This window comes from Microcaecilia unicolor, chromosome 4 (assembly GCF_901765095.1).
Source record: "Microcaecilia unicolor chromosome 4, aMicUni1.1, whole genome shotgun sequence".
Taxonomy (NCBI): Eukaryota; Metazoa; Chordata; class Amphibia; order Gymnophiona; family Siphonopidae; genus Microcaecilia; species Microcaecilia unicolor.
In genome coordinates, this window is record NC_044034.1 from 187,756,383 (window position 1) to 187,784,012 (window position 27,630).

General features: G+C 45.3%; 1 protein-coding gene across 1 annotated transcript in view; it reads right to left on the bottom strand.

Annotated features, from left to right (window-relative positions):
* The window catches only part of PLEKHA7 (pleckstrin homology domain containing A7), a 927,681-nt gene that overhangs the window by 350,687 nt on the left and 549,364 nt on the right, over positions 1 to 27,630 (bottom strand).

Here is a 27,630-nt window from a genome sequence, read left to right on the forward strand (position 1 = left end):
GCCAATCCAGGTCACAAGTACCTAGCAGAAATCCAAATAGTAGCAACATTCCATGGTACCATCCCAGGGCAAGCAGTGATTTCCCCATGTCTATCACAATAGGAGACTATGGACTATTCCTCCACGAACTTGTCCAAATCTTTTTTAAACCCAGATATGCTAACCGCTGTTACCACATCAACTGGCAATAAGTTCCAGAGCTTAACTATTTGTTGAATGAAAAAATATTTCCTTCTATTTCTTTTAAAAGTATTTCCATGTAACTTGATTGTTTCCCCTGGTCTTTATACTTTTTGAAACAGTAAAAAATCCATTCACTTTTACCCATTCTACACCACTCAGGATTATGTAGACCTCTCAGCCATCTCTTTTCCAAGCTGAAGAGCCCTAACCTTTCTAATTTTTCCTCATTTGAGAGGAGTTCCATCCCCTTTCATCATTTTGGTCATCATTCTTTGAACCTTTTCTAATTCCACTATGTCGTTCTGAGATACGATGACTGGACACAATAGGTGGGATCACAACATGGAGTGATACAGAGGCATTATAATATTCTTTGTCTTATTTTCCATCCCTTCCTAATAATTTCTAGCATCCTGTTTGCTTTTTTGGCCACCACCGCACACTGGGCAGATTTCAAGGAAGATGCAAGAAGGGAAAATCAAAATTCCTTTGACCCCACTACTTCCAGGCATCCACCACCACCACCTCTGGGGAAAATAAACTGTGATGAATTCAAAAAGGTGTGGGATAAATGCAGAGGTTCTCTATATAGCATGAAGATGGAACAGAAGTATTGACAACTTCCACTCATAGTAAAACTTAAATAAATTTCATACTTTACAGAATAAGAGACAAAGAGTAGGACAGACTGCACTAGGCATCACTTAGAACCCTAAAGACAAAAAAAGGGGGGGGGGGGACCTTGGCTGCCTTTTAGACAGACTTGATGGGCCATGCCGGTCTTTTTCTGCCATCATTTACTACATTAATAAGTTATTCTATATGTGGCATACATAAGATGTGCCTCACCCATGGTCCACCCATGTGTACACTTGCAAACTATGCCCTATCAGATATGCATGTAGTTACAAAATATCACTTATGTGCACTTTTGGCACATTTACATGCATAGATGTCATTATTCTAAACATTTACATATCCAATTGATATAGTTAGTGACTACTTTATACAATTACCCTCTTGGAGTTCAAATATTCTATTGATTCCTTATTTGGTTTGCCTTTTACCCCTTAGAAAATCCATAATTAAGCTTTTTCAATTGAGTTTTAAATTTCCCTGATTTTTCACATGGCTGCAACCTGCAGCAGTATCAGTGCCTTCAGTGGTCTTGTATTGTCTGTTTTACAAACTCAAGTCATTTGAGTTTGCTGTGACTATAATTCAACCAATATCACCAAAAATGAAGACAATTAGCAGCTTCAAAAAGAGAGAGAAGTGTGCTAGGATAAAATCAGTCACTAATATCCATTAACTGTGCATGAGAATATTCCTAGCTGCGCCACCTGTCAGAATATGAGGCACGCCACAGGGGTCTTTTGGCCATCAAGAGCAGAAGAAAAAGCTCTTCAGTTCAACCAATTTTAGCTCAAGTGCATTGGCATCAGAGGCATCAACCCCCAAGGGCACTGGAGCTGTTCTAGGTTCTGAAGAAGCACCGATATTGAGATGTCAATTCTCTTTGAGATCATGCAACCAACAAATTCTATTGGGATCAGCCAGGGGTCAAATGTATGGGCTGCAAAACCCAAGGGTGTGGTACAGTATAGGGGTAGCACTTCTTTGCATTAAAGAGGAGCAGGATCTGGGGCTGATCATACTTGATGGTCTTAAGGTGGCAGAACAGGTAGAAATGTATTTATTTGTTACATTTGTATCCCACATTTTCCCACCTATTTGTAGGCTCAATGTGGCTTACATAGTACCGGAGAGGCATTTGGAGACTCCGGTGTAAACAAATACAAAGTGATGTTGTGGTAAGATAAAGTTCATGTGGCACAGCCACATTAGGGAATCGTACAGCGGAAGAGTTGTGTTATGTCCATTACGTACTTTAGTTTTGTTGTGTTGCAGAGATCAGGCATTTATGTTGGATTGGTAGCATATGCCTTTTTAAACAGGTTAGTTTTTAGATTTTTACGGAAGTTTAGGTGGTCATACGTAGTTTTCAAGGCTTTTGGTAATGCGTTCCACAGTTGTGCACTTATGTAGGAGAGACTGGATGCTTAAGTTGATTTGTATTTGAGTCCTTTGCAGCTTGGGTAGTGCAGATTTAGGTACGTTCGTGTTGATTCGGATGTGTTTCTGGTTGGTAGGTTGATTAAGTCTGTCATGTCTCCCGGGGCTTCACCGTAGATAATTTTGTGAACCAGAGTGCAGATTTTGAAAGCAATGTGTTCTCTGATTGGGAGCCAGTGTAGTTTTTCGGGGAGGGGTTTTGCGCTTTCAAATTGCGTTTTTCTAGAGATAAGCATAGCTGCCGTGTTTTGAGCGGTCTGAAGTTTCTTTAATGTTTGTTCTTTGCATCCTGCATAAATTCCATTGCAGTAGTCTACATGGCTTAGTACCATTGATTGTATCAGATTGCGAAATGTTTCCCTTGGGAAGAATTGTTTCATGCTTTTGAGTTTCCACATTGAGTGGAACATTTTCTTTGTTGTGGATGTCACTTGGCTCTCTAATGTTAGGTTGCGGTCCAATGTAACGCCGAGGATTTTCAGGCTGTCTGAGATAGGAAGGGTGTAATCTGGGGGTGTTGATAATTGTGGGGTTGTCCGCGTTGTGTTGGGATGAGAAGATAAGACAGCGTGTTTTTTTCTTTGTTGAGTTTTAGTTGGAATGCATTTGCCCAAGAGTCCATGATGTTCAAGCTGATCTTGATTTCGTTGGTGATTTCTGTCAGTTTAGATTTGTAAGGAATGTATATTGTGACATTGTCTACACAGATGAAGGGGTTAAGGCCTTGGATGGATAAGGGCTTGGCTAGTGGGGTCATCAATAGGTTGAAGAAGATTGGTGATAGCGGTGAAATGTTTGAGTTTGTGTTTACCATGTCGAATGCACTAGACATGTCGAATTGGAGGAGGAGGATGTTTTTGCATATTGCTATTTCCTGTTTGAATTTGGCTAGGAGAGTAAGTAGTACTGTTTCTGTGCTGTGGAGGAGGCAAAAACCTGACTGTGATTCGTGTAATATTGAGAATTTGTTTATATAATCTGTAAGTTGTTGGCTACCATGCTTTCCATCAGTTTGACTAACAATGGGATGGATGCTACTGGATGGTAGTTAGTGATTTCATTTGTTTTTCTCTTGGTGTCTTTTGGTATCGGGGTGAGTAGGATATTGCCATTTTCCTTAGGGAAGAGACCTTGCTATAGCGGTCTTGAGGCAGGTATCTAGTTTACAGTGAGTGTTAGAGAACCTGCTGATCGCCCGTGCAACTGTATCGACGGTGAGGAGGCAAAATTTGACCAGGTTCGGTCAGCCGGGCATTCTCCAGTGGTTGGGTCCAACTCATTAAGGAAGTTTTCGATGTCAGTGTTGCCCTGAGGTAGTGTGTTGCTTAGGTTTACAATTTTTTCATTGAAATACTTACCAAGTTTATCTGCAGATGGGATGACTGTATTTGATGTAGTGACCAGGTTGGTGTCTAGGAGTTTGTTCACGATTTGGTATAATTCCTTCATGTCTTTATAGTCTGTCCCTGTTTTAGTTTTATAGTATGCTCTTTTGGCCTGTCTTATAGCGTATTTGTACTTTCTTTGTGATTGTTTCCATGTGTTGAGAAGGATGCTTGGGAGCACAAAGAGTGGAATGGACAGCAGAAAAAGGAAGTTAGAGCATCTCTGTATTTTTCTGGTCAGAACTCATTTGGAGTTTAAAGGCAGCTACCAAAATGGTCAGTGGCTTTTTTTCATAAAAAAATATTGAGACAGATAAATATCTCAATATTTATACACTCCGAAATGGTGGGAGGCGGGGCTGGTGGTTAGGAGGCGGGGCTAGTGCTGGGCAGACTTCTACGGTCTGTGCCCTGAAAATGACAGATACAAATCAAGGTAAGGTATACACAAAAAGTAGCACATATGAGTTTATCTTGTTGGGAAGACTGGATGGACCGTGCAGGTCTTTTTCTGCCATCATCTACTATGTTACTATATATATATATATATATATATATATATATATATATATATTGTAATATCTGTAATCCCGGTAGCAAACCTTCCGGGGGGTGGTAGGCTCCCTTCAGCAGTCCACAAACAAAGTCCTTCCAGACAACACAGCTTTTAGTTCCAAACAGTTTATTTCCCCTCCTCCACAAAATCTCAGTTCAAGGGGGTTAAAGTCCCATTCATTTTTCAAAACCAAGCAACAAGAAAAAAACGTCCCTTTAAATCCAAGTTCTCCCCCAGTGCAACAGCCTGGGTTTCAGTTTTAAAAGTCTTTCCGCTTGGGTGGTTGCAGAATGGCAGTACACCGCCCACAACACAGCTAATTGACTCCTGTGACCACCCACTGCCTTCAGTCCCTAAAACTCTGCCCCAAAGTACAATTACAGTCCATGTCAACTGGCTCCTCCAAACCTGGGGTGCTGCTCCCTCCAGACTCTTCTTCTTCCAAGCACTCCATTAACTCTGCCTCTCTGCTAGGCTGTTGGTTGGAGACCTCCTCCCCCTCCCAGGTGGAAGGAATCTTGTACTGATTTCTAACCTAAGGGAATTGAGCTTTGTCATCCCTGCTCCCCCTTCTGGCCCTCGTCTGCCATAGCAGCTGCTCTTTCCAGTCCTTTCCCCCCTCCATTCCACGTGGAGGCCATACCGGGTTTTGGGACCTACCCCCCTTATCCCTTCTCTCAGGGCCTTGTGGGGAATGTAGTCTGGCCCCATACCTCCTCCTGACCTGCTTAGACCCTCCAACCTCCTTACAATATCTCTCTATATAAAAGGCAACACCAACGTTCTATGAAGCCTCCAGCTGGAAGTGTGAAGGGGGCGAGATATCCGGTTTCCCTATGAGTGTCTGCCCCGCCCTCTCTGTAACACAGTCAGTGAAGGAAAACAGCAGAGCACGAAATCAAATTGCTGGCTCTGTAACAGTGAAGGACTCAGAGGGGGAGGGGAGAGAGGCCAGAGGGCAGGGACACACACACTCCCACATGCACACAGAAAAAAACATTGCTAGCCCCTGTTTCATTTGCATCAGAAACGGGGCTTTTTTACTAGTATATATATATATATATATATATATATATATATATATATATATATATATATATATATATATATATATAATTTATCTATTTATTTTAATTTTGCTCACACCTTTTTCAGTAGTAGCTCAATGTGAGTTACATTCAGGCATACTGGGTATTTCTCTGTCCCTGGAGGGCTCACAATCTAAGTGCTCTGAAAAAGGCCCACCTCCTGTGCATTTTTACCATGGATGTATTTAAATGTTACTATCAGATCTCTCGTCTTCTACTTTTCTTCCAACTGAAAGAATGCCATGTTTTTCTAGAGCTAAGCATGAAAGTGAAAGGGATAGACTCAGGAATAATTTAAGGAAACATTTCTTTATGGAAAGGGTAGTAGATGTGTGGAACAGCCTCATGATAGAAATGGTACTGATACACAAGGGTATCAGTATTCAAGAAAGCAAGAGACAAGCACAGAGGATCTATAAGGGAGAAGAAAGGATTGTAGTTAGCATAGATGGGCAGACTAGATAGGTCATATTGTCTTTATCTGCCCTGAAGTTCCACCCAATGACTGCATAGACACCAGCATTAACTGATCTCAGTGCTAAGTATTACACAAAGGTGACGGGACTTTTGTATTGGACTTCAGTGAATGATGTTGGAAGCAAAGAAATCTTGACATCTACCATTCCAATTCCCAAGTCTCCCTGCAGAGAGGATCAGTTATCTTTGATGACACCTGGGGTAATGCAAAACTCTCTAAGGTTCCAGGGTCGAGACACCCATGTATCTTGAGTGACCCAGAACAATGTTACCTCTCCTCCTGCTCCCCAAGCAACACTCACATCGTCAGTCTTAAGAAATCTGGACAGGAAGATGCAAGAGATGCTGATTTAAATCTAAAAGTTCAATGCATTGGTACCAACTACATAAACTTCTATGCAAAGGTGTCAGCCACTCCTAGAGTCCATGGCGGTACCTGGGGGCATGCTACTGATGCACACACACCAAAAGGGTGCTGGCATCAGTACCAGAGACACTCCAATATTCATTTCTATAGCATGAGGAGAGGAAGCTTTGGACTACATTGCACTGGAGTCTAGGCCCCCAAGAGACAAAAAGAACTCCCACAGAGGGGGCCAAGTGAAGATGCCCCTTTTTGGCAGCCCTTCATGTGGCTGTCTGCAAGTTGGGTTTGTGGGGCTCTTGGGAAATTTGGTTAGGGGTTGCTTCCCTTTGGTATATTTATAAAGATTTGTTTATATAATATTTCATTGACTACATATTTAGATTTGTGAAAGCGGAATTGTGTTCTTTGGGTGGCTAGAACTGTGTTTGTAAATTGTGTTTTTGAGTAGAGGGAGTTGGGGAGATTACTACGGTGTTAATGGGGGTGGGGTAGATATGGGGAATTTGAGTTGAATGTAGAGAGTGGTGTTGGAAAGTGGTGTCTGTCTTTTTGACAGCCTTGCCTAAGTTACAGTGGAACCCTGGAATGGGTTAATGTTTGTTATTATTTCACTGCTAGGTCATGTGAGCAAGGCATTGTGTGTAGTGTAGTTATATTAATGCAACCAATCTTGCCACCTCATTGACAGGCTCTGTTTCTATTGGTCTTTACCTTCTTCTTCTTCTCTGGGTTTGTGTGTGCCCTACTTTTTGGCCCTCTCTCTTTCTCTATGATTCTGTATCCATTTTACTTCAGTCAGCTCATGTCCTGCTAAACGCTCTGAAGAGAACTTGTTTTTTTTTACCTTGGATATAACTTTATGTTAAGATATAACATTTCTAGCAGACCAGCTCGGATCCTCTCCTGTAAACCCAGCTGTGTTTTTTCACCCGCTCAGTAAAGCTGGGTTTCTCAGATTTCTGTCTCTATCCACTGAAGCAACTGTCAGAATCACGAAGTCTCTGTGCCAAGAGACAATCTTCTGAACTGCTGACTGTGAGTGCTTTGTTGTGTTATTCAATAAAGAAAATATCAGAAAAGAGACTTCAGGTGTGCTGGTATGTCAAGGTTACCTGCAAGATATTGAGACTTTCAGGTAACAGGTCTTAGGAGACTTGTACAGGAAGGTGGATGGGGAAGAATGCAGAAAGAAAGAGATTGTTAGGAAGGATTCTGTCTGTACTTTGATGCCATTGATAAAGGCAAGCTTAGATAAAGTGCAGAGTTTGCTTAAATGACTCTGCTAAATGTTCAATCAGTGATTTGTAAGGTTGTAGTTGTGAGTGATTTAACTGTGAAGCATAAAATGGATATTTTATGTTATCACAATACAGTGTCTTTCTTTAAATATCTGCAGGTTGAAAAAAGAATAGGTGGCGGAAAGGGTTGAGGCTTTATTTTGAGAAACATTTCATTTGCAGCTATGAGAATATTTATGTTCCCTGGATATGAAGGAATGTTGACACCACTGAAAAGGGTTACTCTTTGGTGTCAGCCATGATCTACAGAACCCCTGCAACAAATGTTTCATTTTTTGCAGTTAAAGGGAAATGCAACTTTTTGATTGGTTTGTTGGGGTCTTGGCTGCTATTTTTATTTTGTTATATTTTAGATGGTTGTATTGATGATTATGATTATTGAATATTTGTCTTGTGATGTATGTAAGTTGCATAGTTTTTTGTTGTAATGTATCTGAACTGTGAGCTGTATAGTACACTTTGGTTAGTTATCACAGCGTGTTTTTTTAATCATCCAGTTGAGTCTGCTTGAATTGCTTAAGGAAGTGTTTTTTTCATCCCTTTTCTCTTTATTTTCGAGAGTGACTGTATCTTTGGACTCCTGAGGTAGGCGTTGGTATGCTGAAACATGGCCCGTGTTGGGTCTTTATCAATAAAGGATTCTCACTGTTCCAGTCCTGATGGCCATGCTGTGCTTTTTTTTTCCACTTTAAATTTTTATTATATAGTTTTATACCAGTCAACTTTCACAAAGAACACAACTTGTTCACTCTAGCCCGCGCAGGGGCCAACAATTACTGGACTAAGACATCTTGTACAAGCTTTTCAGCTACATAAACTCCTCTACAGTATGTGTGTTTATAATAGTCCTACAAACAACTTCCACACCCCAAGTAAACTGTGCGCCAATATTATGCACCATCCCCTCTCCCAGCCCTCCAACCACTTCCCGCCCCTTCACAATATGAGAATGCCCCTTGGGTCTTTGGGACACACTCCCTCACCCCCCTCCCTTTACCCACCCCCTCCAAGCCCACCTGCATCCTCTAATTCGCCACCATCCTAAATGCGTGTTAATCGCTGATGGAATCGAGCCCACCCACTTTTATGTCGCAGAAACCCCTTCCTGCGATATGCCGTAAGGCGCTCCATTTGTATTAACTGACCCAATTTGCACTTCCAATCACCTAATGTCGGGGGGGGGGGTCTACTTTCTTCCAATGCTGTGCTATGAGGCACTTGGCTGCTGCCAGCCCCCATCACAACCATTTGCTCGCCTCCCAAGAATCCCTCTCGTTATGTAAACCCAAGAGACATACCAAAGGACTGCACACCAAAGAAGACTCAATCAAAATTACCAATGCGTTCATAACAGCCTGCCAAAAGTGAACCACTCTGGGGCAGGTCAACCATATATGTAAAAACGAGCCCAGTTGTGATTTACACCTCCAGCATAAGCCCGATGTACCCGGATACATCCGCTACAGTCTCTCTGGTGTGTAATACCATCTGGTGAGGACTTTGTATGCATTTTCCTGCACCAAAACACACACCGAGGCTTTTTGAACCTCCCTACAAATAACTTCCCACTCCTGATCAGAAAAGTGGCACTTTAGATCTTCTTCCCAAGCCCCCTGAAAACTAAATGGCCTGGGATCACATCACCTAAGAAATTTATAAATCACTGATACTGGTTGTGCCACCCTCCTCAACAAAAGCCACAGGTTTTCCAGACTTTCCATCTCTTGAGGATTCTCCCCCCCCCCCCCCCCCCCCTCCAACCCAGTGTCCCCACAAAGTGTTGAATCTGTAAATAGGAAAAAATATCTCCCCCGGGCAGGCCATACATGGAGCACAGCGTATCAAAACTCTTCATCCTACCCCTCTGCAGCACAGCTCGGAAATTCAATATACCCATTTGTTCCCACCACACAAATATGGCATTTTCACTCCCAGCCCCAAATTTGGCTCCCATCGCAAAGGCACAAGTGTAAACACCCTATCAGTCTGGCCCTGTTTCCTCCGCACTTCTCCCCACAGTTCCACCAGATGCCTCACAAACGGATTTTGTATCCCAGCCAAAATCACTCCTACTCCTTCAGTAATCCACAAGTAGGAACTCATTGGCCTATGAGGGCTATACGACTGCTCTACCTGACTACTTGGCTTTGTTTCCCCCCTCTCCCAATCTATAAACATCCGCAGTTGGGCAGCAAAATAATACCACTCAATATTGGGCACCACTCTACCTCCCTCTCAGGAGCCCCCCCACAATACACATCCTGCCAAACGGGGATGTCTGCCCTCCAAAATAATCTGACAGAAAACCCTGCAGTTGTTTAAGTGTCTGCCTCTGAACCACCACTGGCAGTGACTGAAACAGAAATAACAATCTAGGCAGCACATTCATCTTCACCACTGCCATGCGCCCCCACCAGGAAAGCCACAACCCCTTCTATCGGGATAACTCCACCCGAATTTGGTCCACGATCCTCCCATAATTTAAACTATACACCCTTCGCAGATCCCTGGGAATCTGAATCCCCAAATGTCGAATGTGATTCTTGGCCCATTTGAAAGCAAACAGTGCTCTCAATCTACTCTCTTCCATGTGGGTTAAAGAAATCCCCAATAGCTTTTATCCATATTAACCTTTAAACCAGCATATCTTTCAAATTCCCTAAGGCTCTCCAACACCGTAGGTAGCGTCTGCTCCAGATCCACCATATAAAGTAGCACATCATCCGCAAACAGCGCAATACGATGTTCCATCCCTCCAACCCTAATACCCCGAAGATTTGGATGTTGACGTATCATTTCTGCTAATGGCTCTATGTACAGTGCAAATAGAAGGGGCGACAAGGGACATCCCTGCCTAGTCCCCCTACCAATTGGAAAAAAAAGATGTAAATCCCCCATTAATATTAAGGCATGCCTTCAGATCTGCATATAGGTTTGCTAGCCAGGTACCAAAATTATCTCCAAGGCCCATGCGATTCATCACTGCTCTCAAAAACCCCAAACTGACCGGTCAAAGGCCTTTTCTGCGTCTATTGCTAACATAGCTGTACTAGACTGGGATCTTTGTGGCTCCCATATTAAATGAAGAGTACGCCTTATATTATCCCCTACCTGCCTCTTTGGGATAAATCCAGGTTGATCTATATGAATCAATTTCGGCAGTACCCTAGCCAATCTGTTAGCCAGGATCTTAGCCACTATTTTTGCGTCCACATTCAGAAGTGAAATAGGTCTATATGAACCACAAACAGTAGGGTCTTTCCCAGGTTTAGGCAGGACCGTTACCCCAGCCTTAGACATGGATACCGGGAGCCTATTGCCCTCCAAAGTGCCATTACCCACTCGCACCAATATATCTCCCAGCTCCTCCACAAAACACTTGTAAAACCTCACTGAGTATCCATCTAATCCTGGGGCCTTACCATTAGGAAGCCTTTTTATTACTCCCTGTACCTCCCCTAGTCTAATAGGTTCCCCAAGCTCAGCTCTTTCAGATTCATCCAATCATTGTAATGGAAACCTGATCCAAATAATGAGCTATATCTGCAGCTGATGCACCCTCAGAGGCACTATATAAATCTTGGTAATATTGCACAAAGCATTTTCCAATATCTGAATCAGTATAGTGCCAACCTCCCCCACCATCTTTCAACTTTTGGATAAGGGAGCGTCCTCTGCTTGCCTGTAAATAATGGGTCAACAGTGCACTTGATTTATTGGCAAACTCAAAATACTGCTGCTTTAGCTTAGTTCTCATGAAATCAACGTCTGCCATCTGCAACTGTGCTATTTCCCCTCTCACTTGTTTGAGGTCTTCCCATATCTGTGGTGTAGGGTTTCGTTTGTGCAGCTTTTCTAAGTGTAATAACCTCATATGCAAAGTTAGCGAGTGTTGTCCTTTTTCCCTTTTCTTGCACGATCCCCACTTAATCAAGGCCCCCCTCACCACTACTTTCAACGCATCCCATAACACCCCATCAGTTACTTCCCCATTATCAATAAAGCGACAGAACTCTTGAATATTAAGTTTAATATCTTCCTTCACTTTCTCATTGCCTAGCAGTGACTCATTAAGTCTCCAGACTCCTTGTCGCCTGCAATGACCTATCCCAGTTAGTTTAATCCACATTGGTGCATGATCAGAAACACAAATTGTCTCTATCTCAGCCGCCTCCACCATATGCCATCCATTGCGATGCACCCACAACCCATCTATATGGGAATAGGTCTGCGCTGCATGCGAGTAAAAGGTGTAATTCCGCTGCACCCCATGTAGCAACCTCCAACAATCCACCACTTCCAACCCCTTCATAAATTGCAACAATGCCTTCCGCCCAGGACCACTCTGCTGCCCTCCTCCTGTCGAATAGTCTAACCTTGCATCTGGGGCAAGATTAAAATCCACCCCCCTACCACCTGCCCTCCCACAAATTTCAGAATCTCTCCTTTTAATGTTTGAAAGAATTTCTTCCGCCCCACATTCGGTGCATAAATATTGATCAATGTCAGCTCCTTGCCCTGCAACCACCCTCTAAGGGCCACACAGCACCCACTAGTATCTCGAAACACCTTTCTAATCTCGATCCCACAATTTTGTCTTATCAATATGGCCACTCCCCCCATCCTCTTTGGTCCTTCTCCCTGATGTACCACCACTTCCCGAAAAGGCCTACGACGCAGCATGTGAGTATTTCTTGGTCTTAAGTGTGTTCTTGTAAAAACATTACGTCCCACTTCAGCCTGCTCAACTCCTTAAATACTCTACTGCACTTCCCCTGATTATTGAACCCGTTCACATTCCATGAACCCACCGTAAGGCCCCCCACCCTCATCCTCTTGTCCCCTTCCCCTCCCCCTCCCTACCCCTGCTCCAACCCACTCTCCCTTGCTTTAACATATCCACAGTCCCTCCCCATTCTCCCCAACCCTCCCCCTCCCTTTAGCCGATCTCTCTATAAGTAGATCAGCCATCCCATGAGAATAAATGCACTCTCCCAGGCTTTGGCCTCACAACAGTCCATCCCCTGCCCTCCCATCACCCCACACTCCCCACATCTGCTATATAACTTAACCATTACTCCTCCTGTTTAGCATCCCTCCAACCTTTCAACCCCAGACCCCACACAATTATATTTCTCACACCCAAAATCCCTTCAATTCAACCTCTCAGCTCACCCTCACAATGTTCCAACATGTTCCCATGCTGCCCCACTCTCACCAGGGAGCCATGCCTGCCCTCCCCTCTCCCCCACCGACCCCCTATGCATAGCACCCCCTGAAATGGTTGCTTATCTGCATAATGTCCTCAGCGAATTAATCAATCTGTCGCCAGTCCTCTTAAGTCCTGTTTTCCTTCAGGAAGCCTGCTTATCAGATTCTTTCCCGATCCACCACCGTCTGTCACGCTGAATCCACTCTGGGTTCCTTGGCGGTCTCCGGTAACTCAGTCTGTACTGGAACACCTCTACACCCCAAGATCGCAATGTTGACCTTGCGTCACCCGGGGTCTTTACTTTGCATGACTTCCCATCCACCATTATCCACATCGCAAAGGAGAATAGCCACCTGGAGCGGGTCCCCTTTGACCTTATGAATATCGTGACTTCTCTAAAGGATGCTTTTGTAAAGTAGTCCATGCCAGATCTTGAAACACTAGAAATCTTGCAGTTCTTCCAAAGAATCTCTTTTTGTTGCCTCGCTTTAGACAATATCTGCTTCTTTGTGGGAAAATCAGCGAAACACACTACACTGAAGTTGTTATCCATAAGTACATAAGTATTGCCATACTGGGAAAGACCAAAAGTCCATCGAGTCCAGCATCCTGTTTCCAACAGTGGCCAATCCAGGTCACAAATACCCGGCAAGATCCCAAAAAATGTACAAAACATTTTATACTGCTTATCTCAGAAATAGTGAATTTTCCCCAAGTTCATTTAATAACGGACCTCCAAGAAACGGAATGAAACAGCTTGCAAGGTTAATAGCAATTTTGCACTATTCCTTTTTTTTATGAGACTCATTAATCTACAGTACTGCAAGTTACTGACTCCTATGGTAAATAGCTGTATTTCATCACAGCTTAGAAACGTCCTCCCTTATTGCTGAGCTTTTCTAATTATGTTTTCTAATTATCTGAATTTTTTTGTCTTTAAGTTTATATTTATTCTTATGTTTTGTTTTAATTCTGTGTATAGTGTTATTATGTATTTTTATTATGCAAGTGTTTTAATCCTTTTATCTTAGTGAACTGCTTAGAGTTTTTTATGTTTGATGTTCCCACCTGGGAACAAATGACTTGTCCAGTAATACCCACTTGCTGCGCAAGAGAGCTTTTCAGGAGCTGGGAGAGGGGTAAAACCTTTGATACAAACAATAGCTTCTCTGAAGTATTACCTACCTTTGGAAAGGGAAAGAAAAGATTGCACAATCTGAGAATTTCAATAGCTGGCTCAAAGCCTGGTGTCGCCAAGAAGGATTTAGGTACATAGGAGGATGGGGCAATACTTGGAAAAACAAAAGACTATACTGTAACGATGGACTGCATCTCACTGTGGCAGGAAAAAAAATCCTTGGGGAGAAATTCAGACAATATATTTCTAGGCATTTAAACTAGAAGGGCGGGGGTGGCATAAGGAGGCAGTTCACCTTCAAGTGGTCACCCCCAGCTGAAGCTAAAGACAAGATGCATCAGTAGAAAAGAAGCAATGAAAACAACAATCTTAGCAAATCACTTCATACCAACACAGCAGGAAGTGAGACCTAAACAAGAAACTAAACAGAAGAAAAAAATTCCACTGAAATGTAGATGGAAAGCTATGACCCACAAATGCTCACAGGTCTAAGCAAAAAAATGAAGATACTTACCTGTAGCAGGTATTCTCTGAGGACAGCAGGCTGGACATCATCACACATGAGTCGTCGTCCCCGACGGCCCAGGAGCTCCGGATTCAAAATCAAAATGTTAAAACATCTAGAAGCGACGAGAGTGGGCGCGGGGACAATGCACCGCGCATGCGCGAGTGACTTCCCGCCCGCTTCCCTCAGTTATATAAAAAGCAAATGAGAAGAACAACTCCAAAGGGGGAGGAGGGAGGGTTGTGATGATGTCCATTCCTGCTGTCCATGGAGAATACCTGCTACAGGTAAGTATCTTCATTTTCCAGAGGACAAGCAGGCTGGACATCATCATGCATGGGGTATCCCTAGCACCCAGGCTCACTCAAAACAATGAACAGTGGTCAACTGGCTCGCAATGGCGAGGACATAAATGAGATTGACCTGATAACAAACACAACTAAGTGAGAGTACAGCCTGGAACAGAACAGAAATGGGCCTAGGAGGGTGGAGTTGGATTCTAAACCCAAACAGATTCTGTAACACCGACTGCCCCAAACCGACTGTCGCGTCGGGTATCCTGCTGAAGGCAGTAGTGAGATGTGAATGTGTGGACTGATGACCTGGGCTACAGCCCTGCAAATCTCTTCAATGGAGGCTGACTTTAAGTGATGCCACTAATGGCAGCCATGGATCTAACATTATGAGCTGTGACATGGCCCTCCAGAGTCAGCCCAGCTTGGGAATAAGTGAAGGAAATGCAATCTGATAGCCAATTGGAGATTGTGCGTTTTTCGACGGCAACCCTCATCCTGTTGGGATCAAAAGAAACAAACAACTGGTGGACTATCTATAGGGCTTTGTCCACTCCACGTAAAGGCCAATACTCTCTTACAGTCCAAGGTATGCAACTTGTCCTCACCAGGGCGGGGTATGAGGACGAGGAAAGAATGTTGGTGTTATGACTAAGGATGTGAGCCTTGTGCCCCGACTGAGCATGGCGAAGATGGAGGGACACTGCACTCGGTCAGGCAGCCAGACAACCCCTAGCTTCACCTGGGAAGCGACCGCCGTTCCCCGAGAGTTGAGCCCCCAGGTGCAGGCAACCACCAGGACTTCCGGAACCGGCGGGGTTGCACGGCCACTGACCCGACAGGCGGGGCGAGCAGACACAGTCCCAGAGCAAGGAGTCAGCGGTGCAGCGAAAACAGGAAACAGTCCGAGGTCTGGGCAGGCAGCAACACAGCGTGTAGACGAGGAGCAGTCCGAGGTCAGGTACACAGGAAAACACTGGAATGCTGATAGCCGACTGTGGAACACAGAGGTAGACCACGACCTCTACGCAAATAGAAGCCGAAGCATGGAAGGACTGGAGGCAGGGCTTTAAATAGTTTGGGAATTAGGCTCAAACATGTGCAGCTGATCCAAGATGGCTGCCCCCATCAGAGGAGATGCTCTACGCCCAAATATGGGCTTCCTTCCTGAAACTGCCCAACTCCAAGATGGCTGCCACCACCTGAGATGCCATCCCAAGATGGCCGCCCTAACCTGGAGATACCCACATCCAAGATGGCCGCCGCATCCTCGAATGCCCATACCCTGCACAAGCAGGCTGCACCTCTGGAGGAGTGTAGCAGAGCGTAACAGTTGGCAATACAATTGACTGATTTAGAAGGAACTCCGACACCACCTTCGGCAGGAACTTAGGATGAGTGCGGAGGACTACTCTGTTATGATGAAACTTAATATAAGGAGCATGAAACCACCAGGGCTTGGAGCTCACCGACTCTACGAGCTGAAGTAACAGCCACCAAGAAAATGACCTTCCAGGTCAAGTACTTCAGATGGCAGGAATTCAGTGGCTCAAAAGGAGGTTTCATCAGCTGGGTGAGAACGACATTGAGATCCCATGACACTGGTGGAGGTTTGACAGGGGGCTTTGACAAAAGCAAACCTCTCATAAAAACGAACAACTAAAGGCTGTCCAGGGATAGACTGACCCTCTACACGCTGATGGTAAGCACTGATTGCACTAAGATGAACTCTTACTGAGTTAGTCTTAAGACCAGACTCTGATAAGCGTAGAAGGTATTCAAGCAGGGTCCGTGTAGGACAAGAGAAAGGATCTATGGCCATGCTGTCCAAACCAGACGGCAAACCTCCTCCATTTAAAAGCATACCTTCTTTTCGTGGAATCTTTCCATGGAAGCAAGCAAGACTCGGGAGACACCCTCTGAAGGCCTAAAGAGGCAACTTCTAAGCTCTCAACATCCAGGCCGTGAGAGCCAGAGACTAAAGGTTGGGACGTAGAAGCGACCCCTCGTTCTGAGTGATGAGGGTCGGAAAGCACTCCAATCCTCCATGGTTCTTCGGAGGACAAGTCCAGAAGAAGAAGGAACCAGATCTGACGTGGCCAGAAAGGTGCAATCAGAATCATGGTTTTGCAGTCTTGCCTGATTTTCAGCAGAGTTTTCCCTACTAAAGGTATGGGAGGATATGCATACAGGAGACCTGTCCCCCAATGAAGGAGGAAGGCATCTGACGCTAGTCTGTCGTGGGCCTGAAGCCTGGAACAGAACTGAGGGACCTTGTGATTGTCCTGAGCAGCAAAAGATCCACTGAGAGGGTGCCTCACGCTCGGAAAATCTTGCAGACAACGTCCATATTCAGAGACCTCTCGTGAGGGTGCATTATCCTGCTCAACCTGTCTGCCAGACTGCTGTTTACGCCTCCCAGATATGTAGCCTGAAGAAGCATGCGGTGCTGGTGCGCCCAAAGCCACATCTTGACGGCTTCTGACACAGAGGGCCGAGATCCGGTGCCCCCCTGCTTGTTTGTGTAATACCTAGCAACCTGATTGTCTGTCTGAATTAGGATAATTTGGTTGGACAGCCGATCTCTGAAAGCCTTAACATATTCCAGATTGCTTGTAATTCCAAGAGGTTGATCTGAAGACGCGTTTACTGGAGAGACCAAACTCCCTGGGTGCGGAGCCCATCCACATGCGCTCCCCACCCCAGGAGGGATGCATCGTCGTCAGCACTTTTTGTAGCTGAGGAATTGGAATGGGCGTCCCAAGGTCAAATACATAGTAGTAACATAGTAGATGACGGCAGAAAAAGACATGCACGGTCCATCCAGTCTGCCCAACAAGATAACTCATATGTGCTACTTTGTGTATACCTTACCTTGATTTGTATCTGTCATTTTCAGGGCACAGACCGTATAGTCTGCCCAGCACTATCCCTGCCTCCCAACCACCGGCTCTGGCACAGACCGTATAAGTCTGTCCAGCACTATCCCCGCCTCCCAACCACCAGCCCCCGCCTCCCACCACCGGCTCTGCCACCCAATCTCAGCTAAGCTTCTGAGGAATCCATTCCTTCTGAACAGTATTCCTCTATGTTTATCCCACGCTTTTGATTCCGTACCGTTTTCCTCTCCACCACTTCCCGTGGGAGAGCATTCCAAGCATCCACCACTCTCTCCGTGAAAAAATACTTCTGACATTTTCCTTGAGTCTGCCTCCCTTCAATCTCATATCATTGCCCTCTAGTTCTACCACCTTCCCATCTCCGGAAAGGTTTGTTTGCGGATTAATACCTTTCAGATATTTGAACGAGCGAATGGTCCACCATTGAAGGGAATTGCAAAAATCGGTGGAAAGATGGATGCCATCCTTTAGACCCCCATAGCCTGACACCACTGGGAAGCTAGGGTCCACTGAGCTGATCTCATGTGTAGACATGCCATGGGAGTCCATGAACTGTGGAGGCCATGTGGCCCAGAAGTCTCAACATCTGCCGAGCTGTGATCTTTTGGGATGCTCGAGCTGAGGACAACAGAGCCAGAAGGTTGTCTGCCCTTGCCTGGGGAAAGACAACTTCAAGATGTCGTGTGTTCAACAGAGCTAAACTTTTTACGGAATCAGATGGGACTTGGGATAATTTATGACAAACCCCAGTAGCTCAAGCAGTTGAATAGTAATCTGCATGGACGTCGAGATAAGGGAACACATGCACTCCCAGTCTGCGTAGCGATGCTGCGACAACTGCCAAGCACTATGTGGAAGCCAAGCACTTTGTGAACACTCTGGGCGCAGATGCGAGATACAAAGGGCAGTACGCAGTACTGAAAAATGCTGAGTTCCCAAGCAAATTGACTAGGTACTGCCTTGGATCTGGACAGCACTGAGATGTGAGTGTAGGCCTCCTTTAAGTCAGAGGCATAGCCAACTCATTTCCTGAATCATGGGAAGAAGGGTGCCCAGAGAAAGCATTCTGAACTTTTCTCGGACCAGGAATTTGTTCAGGGCCTCTTAGGTCTAGGATGGGACGCATCCCCCCTGTTTTCTTTTGCACAAGAAGTACCAGGAATAGAATTCCAGCCCTTCTTGCCCTGGTGGATATGGGCTCGACCGTATTGGCTCTTGACAAGGGCAGAGAGTTCCTCTGCAAGTACCTGCTTGTGCTGGTAACTGAAGGATTGAGCTCCCAGTGGGTAATTTGGAGGGGTTTTGATTCCAGATTGAAAGCGTACCCGGACCAGGACTATTTGAAGAACCCACCTGTCGGAGGTTATAAGAGGCCACCTTTGGTGAAAAACCATCAACCTCCGCCCAACAGGTAGATCGTTCCGGAACGGAAGAAATGATATCACAGTGACTAAAATGACAGAGACCTGGGGAAAGGAAGAAGCAATATGGATCACCTTAAAAAGAGATGATAGAACCTCTGTCCACGTGGGTGTTGTCTACAGACCTCCGACACATTGGAGGAACTAGATAAAGATCTGATCGCAGATATTCAAAAGTGGGAAAGAAGAGAAAGGTGCTGTTGATGGGAGATTTCAATCTGGCAGAAGTAGATTGGAAGGTTCCATCTGCGGAATCGGAAAGAAGTAGAGAGATCGTGGATGCTTTCCAAAGTGCTCTGCTCAGACAAATGGTGACGGAACAGACGAGGGAGGGAGTGACGATCTGGTGCTCGCAAATGGGGATAGTGTGTCAAATGTCCGAGTGGGTGCCCACTTGGGCAGCAGTGACCATCAAACGGTTTGGTTTGATATGACAGCTGAAGTGGAGGGCGGCCACTCAAAACTCAAAGTCCTGGATTTCAAGCATGCTGACTTAGTAAAATGGGGGAATACATGAGGAAGGAGCTGATGGGCTGTGAGGACAAACGAGAAGTGGAAGGACAGTGGTCCAGGCTGAAAGAAGCTATAAATATGGCCACAAACCTTTATGTAAGGAGAGTAAATAAAAGCAAGAGAAAAAGGAAACCGATATGGTTCTCCAAGGAAGTGGCTGAGAAAATAAAGGCTAAAGAGTTGGCGTTCATGAAACACAGAAAAACGCAAAAAGAGGAACACGGAGAGGAATACCGGATGAAACTGAAAGAAGCCAAGAGAGAGATACGTCTGTCGAAAGGGCAAGTGGAGGAACAAATGGCTAGAAATGTAAGGAGGGGGTGACAAAAATTTCTTCAGGTATATTAGCGAAAGGAAGAAGACTAAAAGGGAACTGTGAGACTGAAAGATGCTGCAAACTGCTATGTACATAATGATGAAGAAAAAGCAAATTTGCTAAATAGATACTTTTGTTCTGTTTTCACAGAAGAAAATCCTGGAGAAGGACCACGATTGACTGGCAAAAGTACATATGAGAATAGAGTGGATATAGCACCGTTCACGGAAGAGAGTGTGCAGAACAACTTGAAAATGTAAAGGTGGACAAAGCCGTGGGACTGGACGGGATCCACCTCAGGATATTGAGGGAGCTCAGAGAGGTTCTGGCGGGTTCTCTGAAAGATTTGTTTAATAAATCCTTGGAGACGGGAGAGGTTCCGTGGGACTGGAGAACGGCGGAGGTGGTCCCTCTTCACAAAAGTGGTGATAGGGAAGAAGCTGGAAACTACAGGCCGGTAAGCCTCACTTCGGTTATTGGAAAAGTAATGGAAGCGATGCTGAAGGAAAGGATAGTGAATTTCCTGGAAGCAAATAAGTTGCAAGATCCGAGACAACATGGTTTTACCAAAGGTAAATCGTGCCAAACGAACCTCATTGAATTCTTTGACTGGGTGACCGGAGAATTGAATCAGGGACGTGCTATAGACGTAATCTACTTATATTGCAGCAAAGCTTTTGACACGGTTTCCCCACAGGAGACTCTTGAATAAACTTGACAAGCTGAAGATAGGATCCAACTTGGTGAACTGGAGTAGGAACTGGTTGATGGACAGACGTCAGAGGGTGGTGGTTAATGGAATTCGCTCGGATGAGGAAAGGTGAGTGCCTCAGGGATCGATGCTGGGGCCGATTCTGTTCAATATATTTGTGAGTGACATTGCCGAAGGGTTACAAGGTAAAGTTTGCCTTTTTGCGGATGATACTAAGATTTGTAACAGAGTGGACACCCCGGAGGGAGTGGAAAACATGAAAAAGGATCTGCAGAAGCTAGAAAAATGGTCTAAGGTTTGGCAATTAAAATTCAATGCGAAGAAATGGAAAGTGATGAACTTAGGGAGTAGAAATCCACGGGAGATGTATGTGTTAGGGGGTGAGAGTCTGATATGTACAGATGGGGTGAGGGATCTTGGGGTGATAGTATCTGAGGATCTGAAGGCAACAAAAGTGTGGCAAGGCGGTGGCCGTAGCTAGAAGGTTTTAGGCTGTATAGAGAGAGGTATGACCCAGCAGAAGAAAAGAGGTTTTAATGCCCTGTATAAGTTTTTGGTGAGGCCCCACCTGGAGTATTGTGTTCAGTTTTGGAGGCCATATCTTGCTAAGGATGTAAAAAGAATTGAAGTGGTGCAAAGAAAGCTACGAGAATGGTATGGGATTTGCATTACAAGACGTATGAGGAGAGACTTGCTGACCTGAATATGCATACCCTGGAGGAAAGGAGAAACAGGGGTGATATGATACAGACGTTCAAATATTTGAACGGTATTAATCCGCAGACGAACCTTTTCCGTAGATGGGAAGGCGGTAGAACTAGAGGACATGAAATGAGATTGAAGGGGGGCAGACTCAAGAAAAATGTCAGGAAGTATTTTTCACAGAGAGAGTGGTGGATACTTGGAATGCCCTCCCGCGGGAGGTGGTGGAGATGAAAACGGTAACGGAATTCAAAACTGCGTGGGATAAACATAAAGGAATACTGTTCAGAAGGAATGGATCCTCAGAAGCTTAGCAGAGATTGGGTGGCAGAGCCGGTGGTGGGAGGCGGGGCTAGTGCTGGGCAGACTTCTACGGTCTATGCTCTGAAATGCAGATGCAAATCAAGGTCAGGTATACACATAAAGTAGCACATATGAGTTTATCTTGTTGGGCAGACTGGATGGACCTTGCAGGTCTTTCTCTGCCGTCATCTACTATGTTACAATGTCCCTTGGGTTGGAATCTCGCTGCGGGCCAGCCACTCTGTGTGCTGTCTGGATTTGGAGGTCTGGTAATTGACCCCCTTCCTCAGGATTCAATATGTGCCCACACAGCTCTCGAATCACTGCTTCACAGTTGCTGAACATATCCAAGTCTGGGATTCCTTTAAATCTCAAATTATTTTGGCACGACCTGTTCTCTAGATCTTCCAACTGCTCCTTAGTTGTTGCACTTCCACCGTGTCAGCATTCACTACTTTATGGAGTTTTCCCATGTCCTGCTTAAGAGTCTCCATCCCCTCCTCCATCTCACTGACACGCGTTACCAGGTCGTGGATTTCAGCCCTAATTTCTCTCAGGGCGTTTGGACATCCTTTTGGACCCCCGCCAGATCGGCCTTCCTGAAACCAACCCACAACATCCGATTTAGTAATCTCGCCAGAGACCTCCAGTCCTTCCTTAGCATGCTCCTCCTCACTACAGCTGGAATCGCCGCCATCTTGGACTCGCTCCGCCGGCGGTTTTTTGCTTTGTTCCGTCGTGAAACGGAATCGCTCCAGCCCCTTCTTCAGCGGCATAGCTCTGGGACCTCTCCCCTGCGATCCAAGCTTCGAGATGCTGCTCAAATCTACGGGATTTGCTCACTTTATAGCGCCCCAACGGAGCTCCGCGTTCAAGCTGACATCCTGGTCCGTAACGTCACTTCCCTTGGGACAAGGATTTCTTCAAACTCATGCTTAAGGTCTGTGCTTTTTTCTTTTGCAATAAAACATGCACATATAATAGATGATACAATAAAAAACAATACAGCATCAGAAAAAGACCACAGGAGACCCCCTCCCCCACTCACGGGGGAAGCCACTGCTTGCCCTGCGATTGGTGGCCATGGAATGTTACTACTATTTGGGTTTCTGCCAGGTACTTGTGACCTGGATTGGCCACTGTTGGAAGAAGGATACTAGGCTAGATGGACCATAGGTCTAACCCAGTATGGCTATTCTTATGTTCCCCATTCTACAACCCTCAATTCTCAGCTCCTGAAAGTATGCCAAAACAAAAATGAGAAGCTCTTACAGAGGAGCACCTAGCATGGAGACTAGACAGCTTTACTTATTGACACTGGGAACCAGCAATAAACGTTCAACCTGGGTACATAACTATAGCCTGGATCGACGCTCATAAATAATCAGCACTATGGGGGTAATTCTAAAAGCAGACACTAACATTTACTCCAATGAATATGCATGAGATCTTTTAAAAAAGGTTCCAGGGGAGATCCTGGAAATTATAGACCGGTGAGTCTGACATTGGTGCGGGGAAAATGGAAGAGGCTATTATCAACAACAAAATTGCAGAGCACATCCAAGGACATGGATTACTGAGACCAAGGCCCAGAAGCATCAACCATACGTAAAAAAAAAAATCAAAAACGTAAAAGTCCTTACCGAAGTTGAAAAAACGAAGAATGCAGTTAAAAAACAAGTCCCACATGTTCGGTTCGGTAAACGAAAGTCGAATGCATTAAAGAAGTGTAATCCCTATCGTTAATGTGCCCGTAAAACATGCGCAGAGCAGCCAAGCATTATGCTGGCTGCTCTGCACATGCCAAAAAAACGTCAAAGAAGCTGAGGATCGGGAGGGGGCAAAGGCGCTCGTCAGGAGTGTCCTGTATGTATGCCCTTGCACCCCCCCCCCCCCGCCCGAGGTCGACTCTGCTCCCTGCTTCCCCCTGTATTAAATAAAAATCAAAAGAAAACTCCAAACTGTAGCAGCCACGGCCCCCCTCCCTTCCTCTCTCTCTATTTCTCCTTCTCCCACACTTACGTCAGAGGAGGGTGGGCCCAGGAAGAACGGAGGGACGTCGGAGGAGGCATCACTGATCGCCGATCAGCTGTTCTTGCCCATGCAGCGCCTTCACACAGAGGTGAGAGGCGCTGCGCGGGCCCGGTAAGGCAGAGGGGGGGGGGGGTCCGGTGGAGGGGAGGAGCGGCAGCGACGACCTCAGGGGAGCGAGGCACGGGGGCGGAGGATGGTGGGAGGCGGAGCTGTGGGAGAAGGAGAAATAGAGAGAGAGGAAGGGAGGGGGGCCGTGGCTGCTACAGTTTTGAGTTTTTTTTTATTTAATACAGGGGGAAGCGGGGAGCAGCGTCGACCTCGGGCGGGGGGGGAGGCAAGGGCGTCCATACAGGAAGCTCCTCACGAGCGCCTTTGCCACCTCCCGATCCTTTTTTGCTTTTGGGGTTTTTTTTTCAATTTTATGCAAGGGGAAGCGGGGAGCCATGTGTTTGTGTGGGGTTTTTTTTATTTTCAAACATGCCAGCTTGGATTTTTATGCTGCAGGGAGAGGTGGAGAGCAGTGTCTGTATGACAGCTCAGGCCTTAACGACAGGTCTGACTTCACGTTAAATATATCACAGTAAATGATTCGTTGCAATCGTCGGTATGGTTAGTGCATTGCGAATTGTTCACATTTCAATTGGAAGTGACTCGTTTGCATTTCGTTTTCGTTAGCTGCTAGCGTCGTCGGAAAATGGCCTTTAATGCATGCTACGGTTGAAAATTTCTTCGTTAAAGGGTCATTAACGTTTTGTGCATCTGGGCCCAAGTCAGCACGGCTTTTGTGTGGGGAAATCTTGCCTGACCAATTTACTTCAATTCTTTGAAGGAGTAAACAAACATGTGGACAAAGGGGAGCCAGTTGATATTGTGTATCTGGATTTTCAAAAGGCATTTGACAAGGTACCTCATGAAAGGCTACAGAGGAAATTGGAGGGTCAAGGGATAGGAGGAAATGTCCTATTGTGGATTAAAAACTGGTTGAAGGATAGGAAACAGAGTGTGGGGTTAAATGGGAAATATTCACAATGAAAAGGGTAGTTAGTGGGGTTCCTCAGGGGTCTGTGCTAGGACCGCTGCTTTTTAATATATTTATAAATGATTTAGAGATGGGAATTAAAGGTAATTAAATTTGCTGATGACACAAAGTTATTCAAAGTCGTTAACTCGCGATAGGATTGTGAAAAATTACAAGAGGACCTTACGAGACTGGGCGGCTAAATGGCAGATGACATTTAATGTGAGCAAGTGCAAGGTGATGCATGTGGGAAAAAAAGAGCCCGAATTATAGCTACGTCATGCAAGGTTCCATGTTAGGAGTTACGGACCAAGAAAGGGATCTGGGTGTCGTCGTCGATAATACACTGAAACCTTCTGCTCAGTGAGCTGCTGCGGCTAGGAAAGCGAATAGAATATGGGGTATTATTAGGAAAGGTATGGAAAACAGGTTTGAGGATGTTATAATGCTGTTGTATCGCTCCATGGTGCGACCGCACCTTGAGTATTGTGTTCAATTCTGGTCGCCGCATCTCAAGAAAGATATAGTAGAATTGGAAAAGGTGCAGCGAAGGGCGACTAAAATGATAGCAGGGATGGGACGACTTCCCTATGAAGAAAGACTAAGGAGGCTAGGGCTTTTCAGCTTGGAGAAGAGACGGCTGAGGGAAGACATGATAGAGGTATATAAAATAATGAGTGGAGTGGAACAGGTGGATGTGAAGCGTCTGTTCACGCTTTCCAAAAATACTAGGACTAGGGGGCATGCGATGAAACTACATTGTAGTAAATTTAAAACAAATCGGAGAAAATATTTCTTCACCCAATGCATAACTAAACTCTGGAATTTGTTGCCGGAGAACGTGGTGAAGGCAAAGGGGTTAGATTGTTTCCTAAAGGACAAGCCCATAAACCACTACTAAATGGACTTGGGAACAAGAAGGGAGCCTACTAACATTTGAAGAATTACAAGATAAGATAGGGAACACTTGGGGAAACCGCTTTGCCTAAACTCAGGTTAAGCATTACTTTTTACATCTAAACCAGCCTGCATTAAGATTGGACATCTGGTAAACCCATTTTTTCAAAACCTGGAGACAGCGGGAATGACAGTTTCAACCCTATACAAAGCACTAGTGTCATGCTATCCCCAGAATAACCTAGGATATATCATACAAAAATGGGAAAGAGACTCGGGGAGGTCATTAAGAGGATGGGACATCAGGGCAACACTGGGACGCATTCCGTCACTCACCATAGATGAGAGATTAAGAGAATGTGAATATAGGGTGGTTATGCGGGCATATATGTCAGGACAACAAAGGGGACATATGAGGGCCACAAATGATACTAAATGTGTAAAATGCAACAATGCACCCCACAACTTATACCATGCTTTTTGGGGCTGTCCAAGGGTACGTGCCTTTTGGAAACAAATGCAGAATTATTTAACTACAATAACACAGGTCTCAGTAGGTGGAACCTGGGATCATTATGTCTTAGATACGCAGGCAGCCTTTGCGACTCAGGCGAAAGGAAATAGAGTTTGGTGTCGCAAGGTATGTTTAGTGGCACGCAAGACTATTCTACAGAAGTGGATAGACCCAGATCCACCGGTGTATTGGCACTGGAGGAACCAGATACATGAGCTGGCCACCTGGGAAGCCAGAGAGGAGAGGGGAACCCCGAAAAGGAAAAAACAGTTCATGTCAATATGGGGCCAATATATACAAGGACTTAGTCCACAGGGGCAAAGTTTGCTCCTCAGTCTATTGTGAGTTACCTTGGCAGTACACATGGTCTGAATGTTTAAATCCATTATCCCCAATATTGTTTGACACACAGAAGTAAGGGGGGAGGGGGGAAGTATAAAAAAAACTTGATGATGGTCTGTACAATAGTTACATGTGAAGTTTCACTGTACTGTTGAAGTTTTATATTTTATGGTATCTGTTATACCATATTTATTTCATCATTAATAAAAATGTTGAAACATAAATGGACTTGGGAAAAATCCACAATTCCAGGAATAACATGTATAGAATGTTTGTACGTTTGGGAAACTTGCCAGGTGCCCTTGGCCTGGATTGGCCGCTGTTGTGGACAGGATGCTGGGTTCGATGGACCCTTGGTCTTTTCCCAGTGTGGCATTACTTATGTACTTATTTGCATGCACTGCCTCGATTGTATGCAAATAGATTTCATGGACATTCATTGGGGAAATCCTTAAAACCAAACCTGGCGAGAGCCGAGGTTGAACACCCATGATTTGTGCTATACACGTGGGTACCAATGACGTAGGAAAATGTGGGAGAGAGGTTCTGGAAGCTAAATTTAGGCTTTTAGGAAGGAAGTTCAAATCCAGATCCTCTAGGGTAGCATTCTCTGAAATACTACCTGTTCCACACGCAGGGCCCAAGCAACAGGCAGAGATCTGGAGTCTCAACGCGTGGATGAGACAATGGTGTGGGGAAGAGAGTTTTAGATTTGTCAGGAACTGGTCAGCATTCTGGAGAAAGGAGAGCCTATTCCGATCTGATGGGCTTCACCTTAACCAGGGTGGGATCAGGCTGCTGGCGTCAACTTTTTAAAGCAGCTTTTAAACTAGAAACTGGGGGAAGGCCGACAGTCGCTCAAAAGCACATGGTTCAGGATAAGGTATCTCTTGAGGATATCACCCAGACAGGGAAGAAAAGGTTACTTGTAAGTAAGGATGTCAAAGAAATCATAGTAGATCAGATGGCCTTAAATAAAATTAATAATGACCAGACAGAAGATAACACATTAATAATGCTATGTATTAAACATAATATAAGACTTGGATCCAAGATGGCCACGCATCAATAAGACGCGGCGGATCTTACTCTTACCGGTGCTAAAGATGCCGAAACGTCGAGGGAGAGTGGCGGCCAGAGCTCCCACGCTGCCCCCCTCATTGCCTGGTCCTATAGACAGATTTGTGAGACCGTCGGGAACAGCTGTTGATAGCGGAATGCTGCCAGCTAGGAATCCCGATGAGCTGGAGACGTTGGCTTCCGTTGGCCTTGATGTCACTCTAAGCCCCGCTTTGCGCTTACCGCCTCCCCAGCCGATTGGCGCTAGCTCCTTCCTCCTTGGACCGACAGGGTCTACCCCGGAAGGTACAGAGGGCCCAG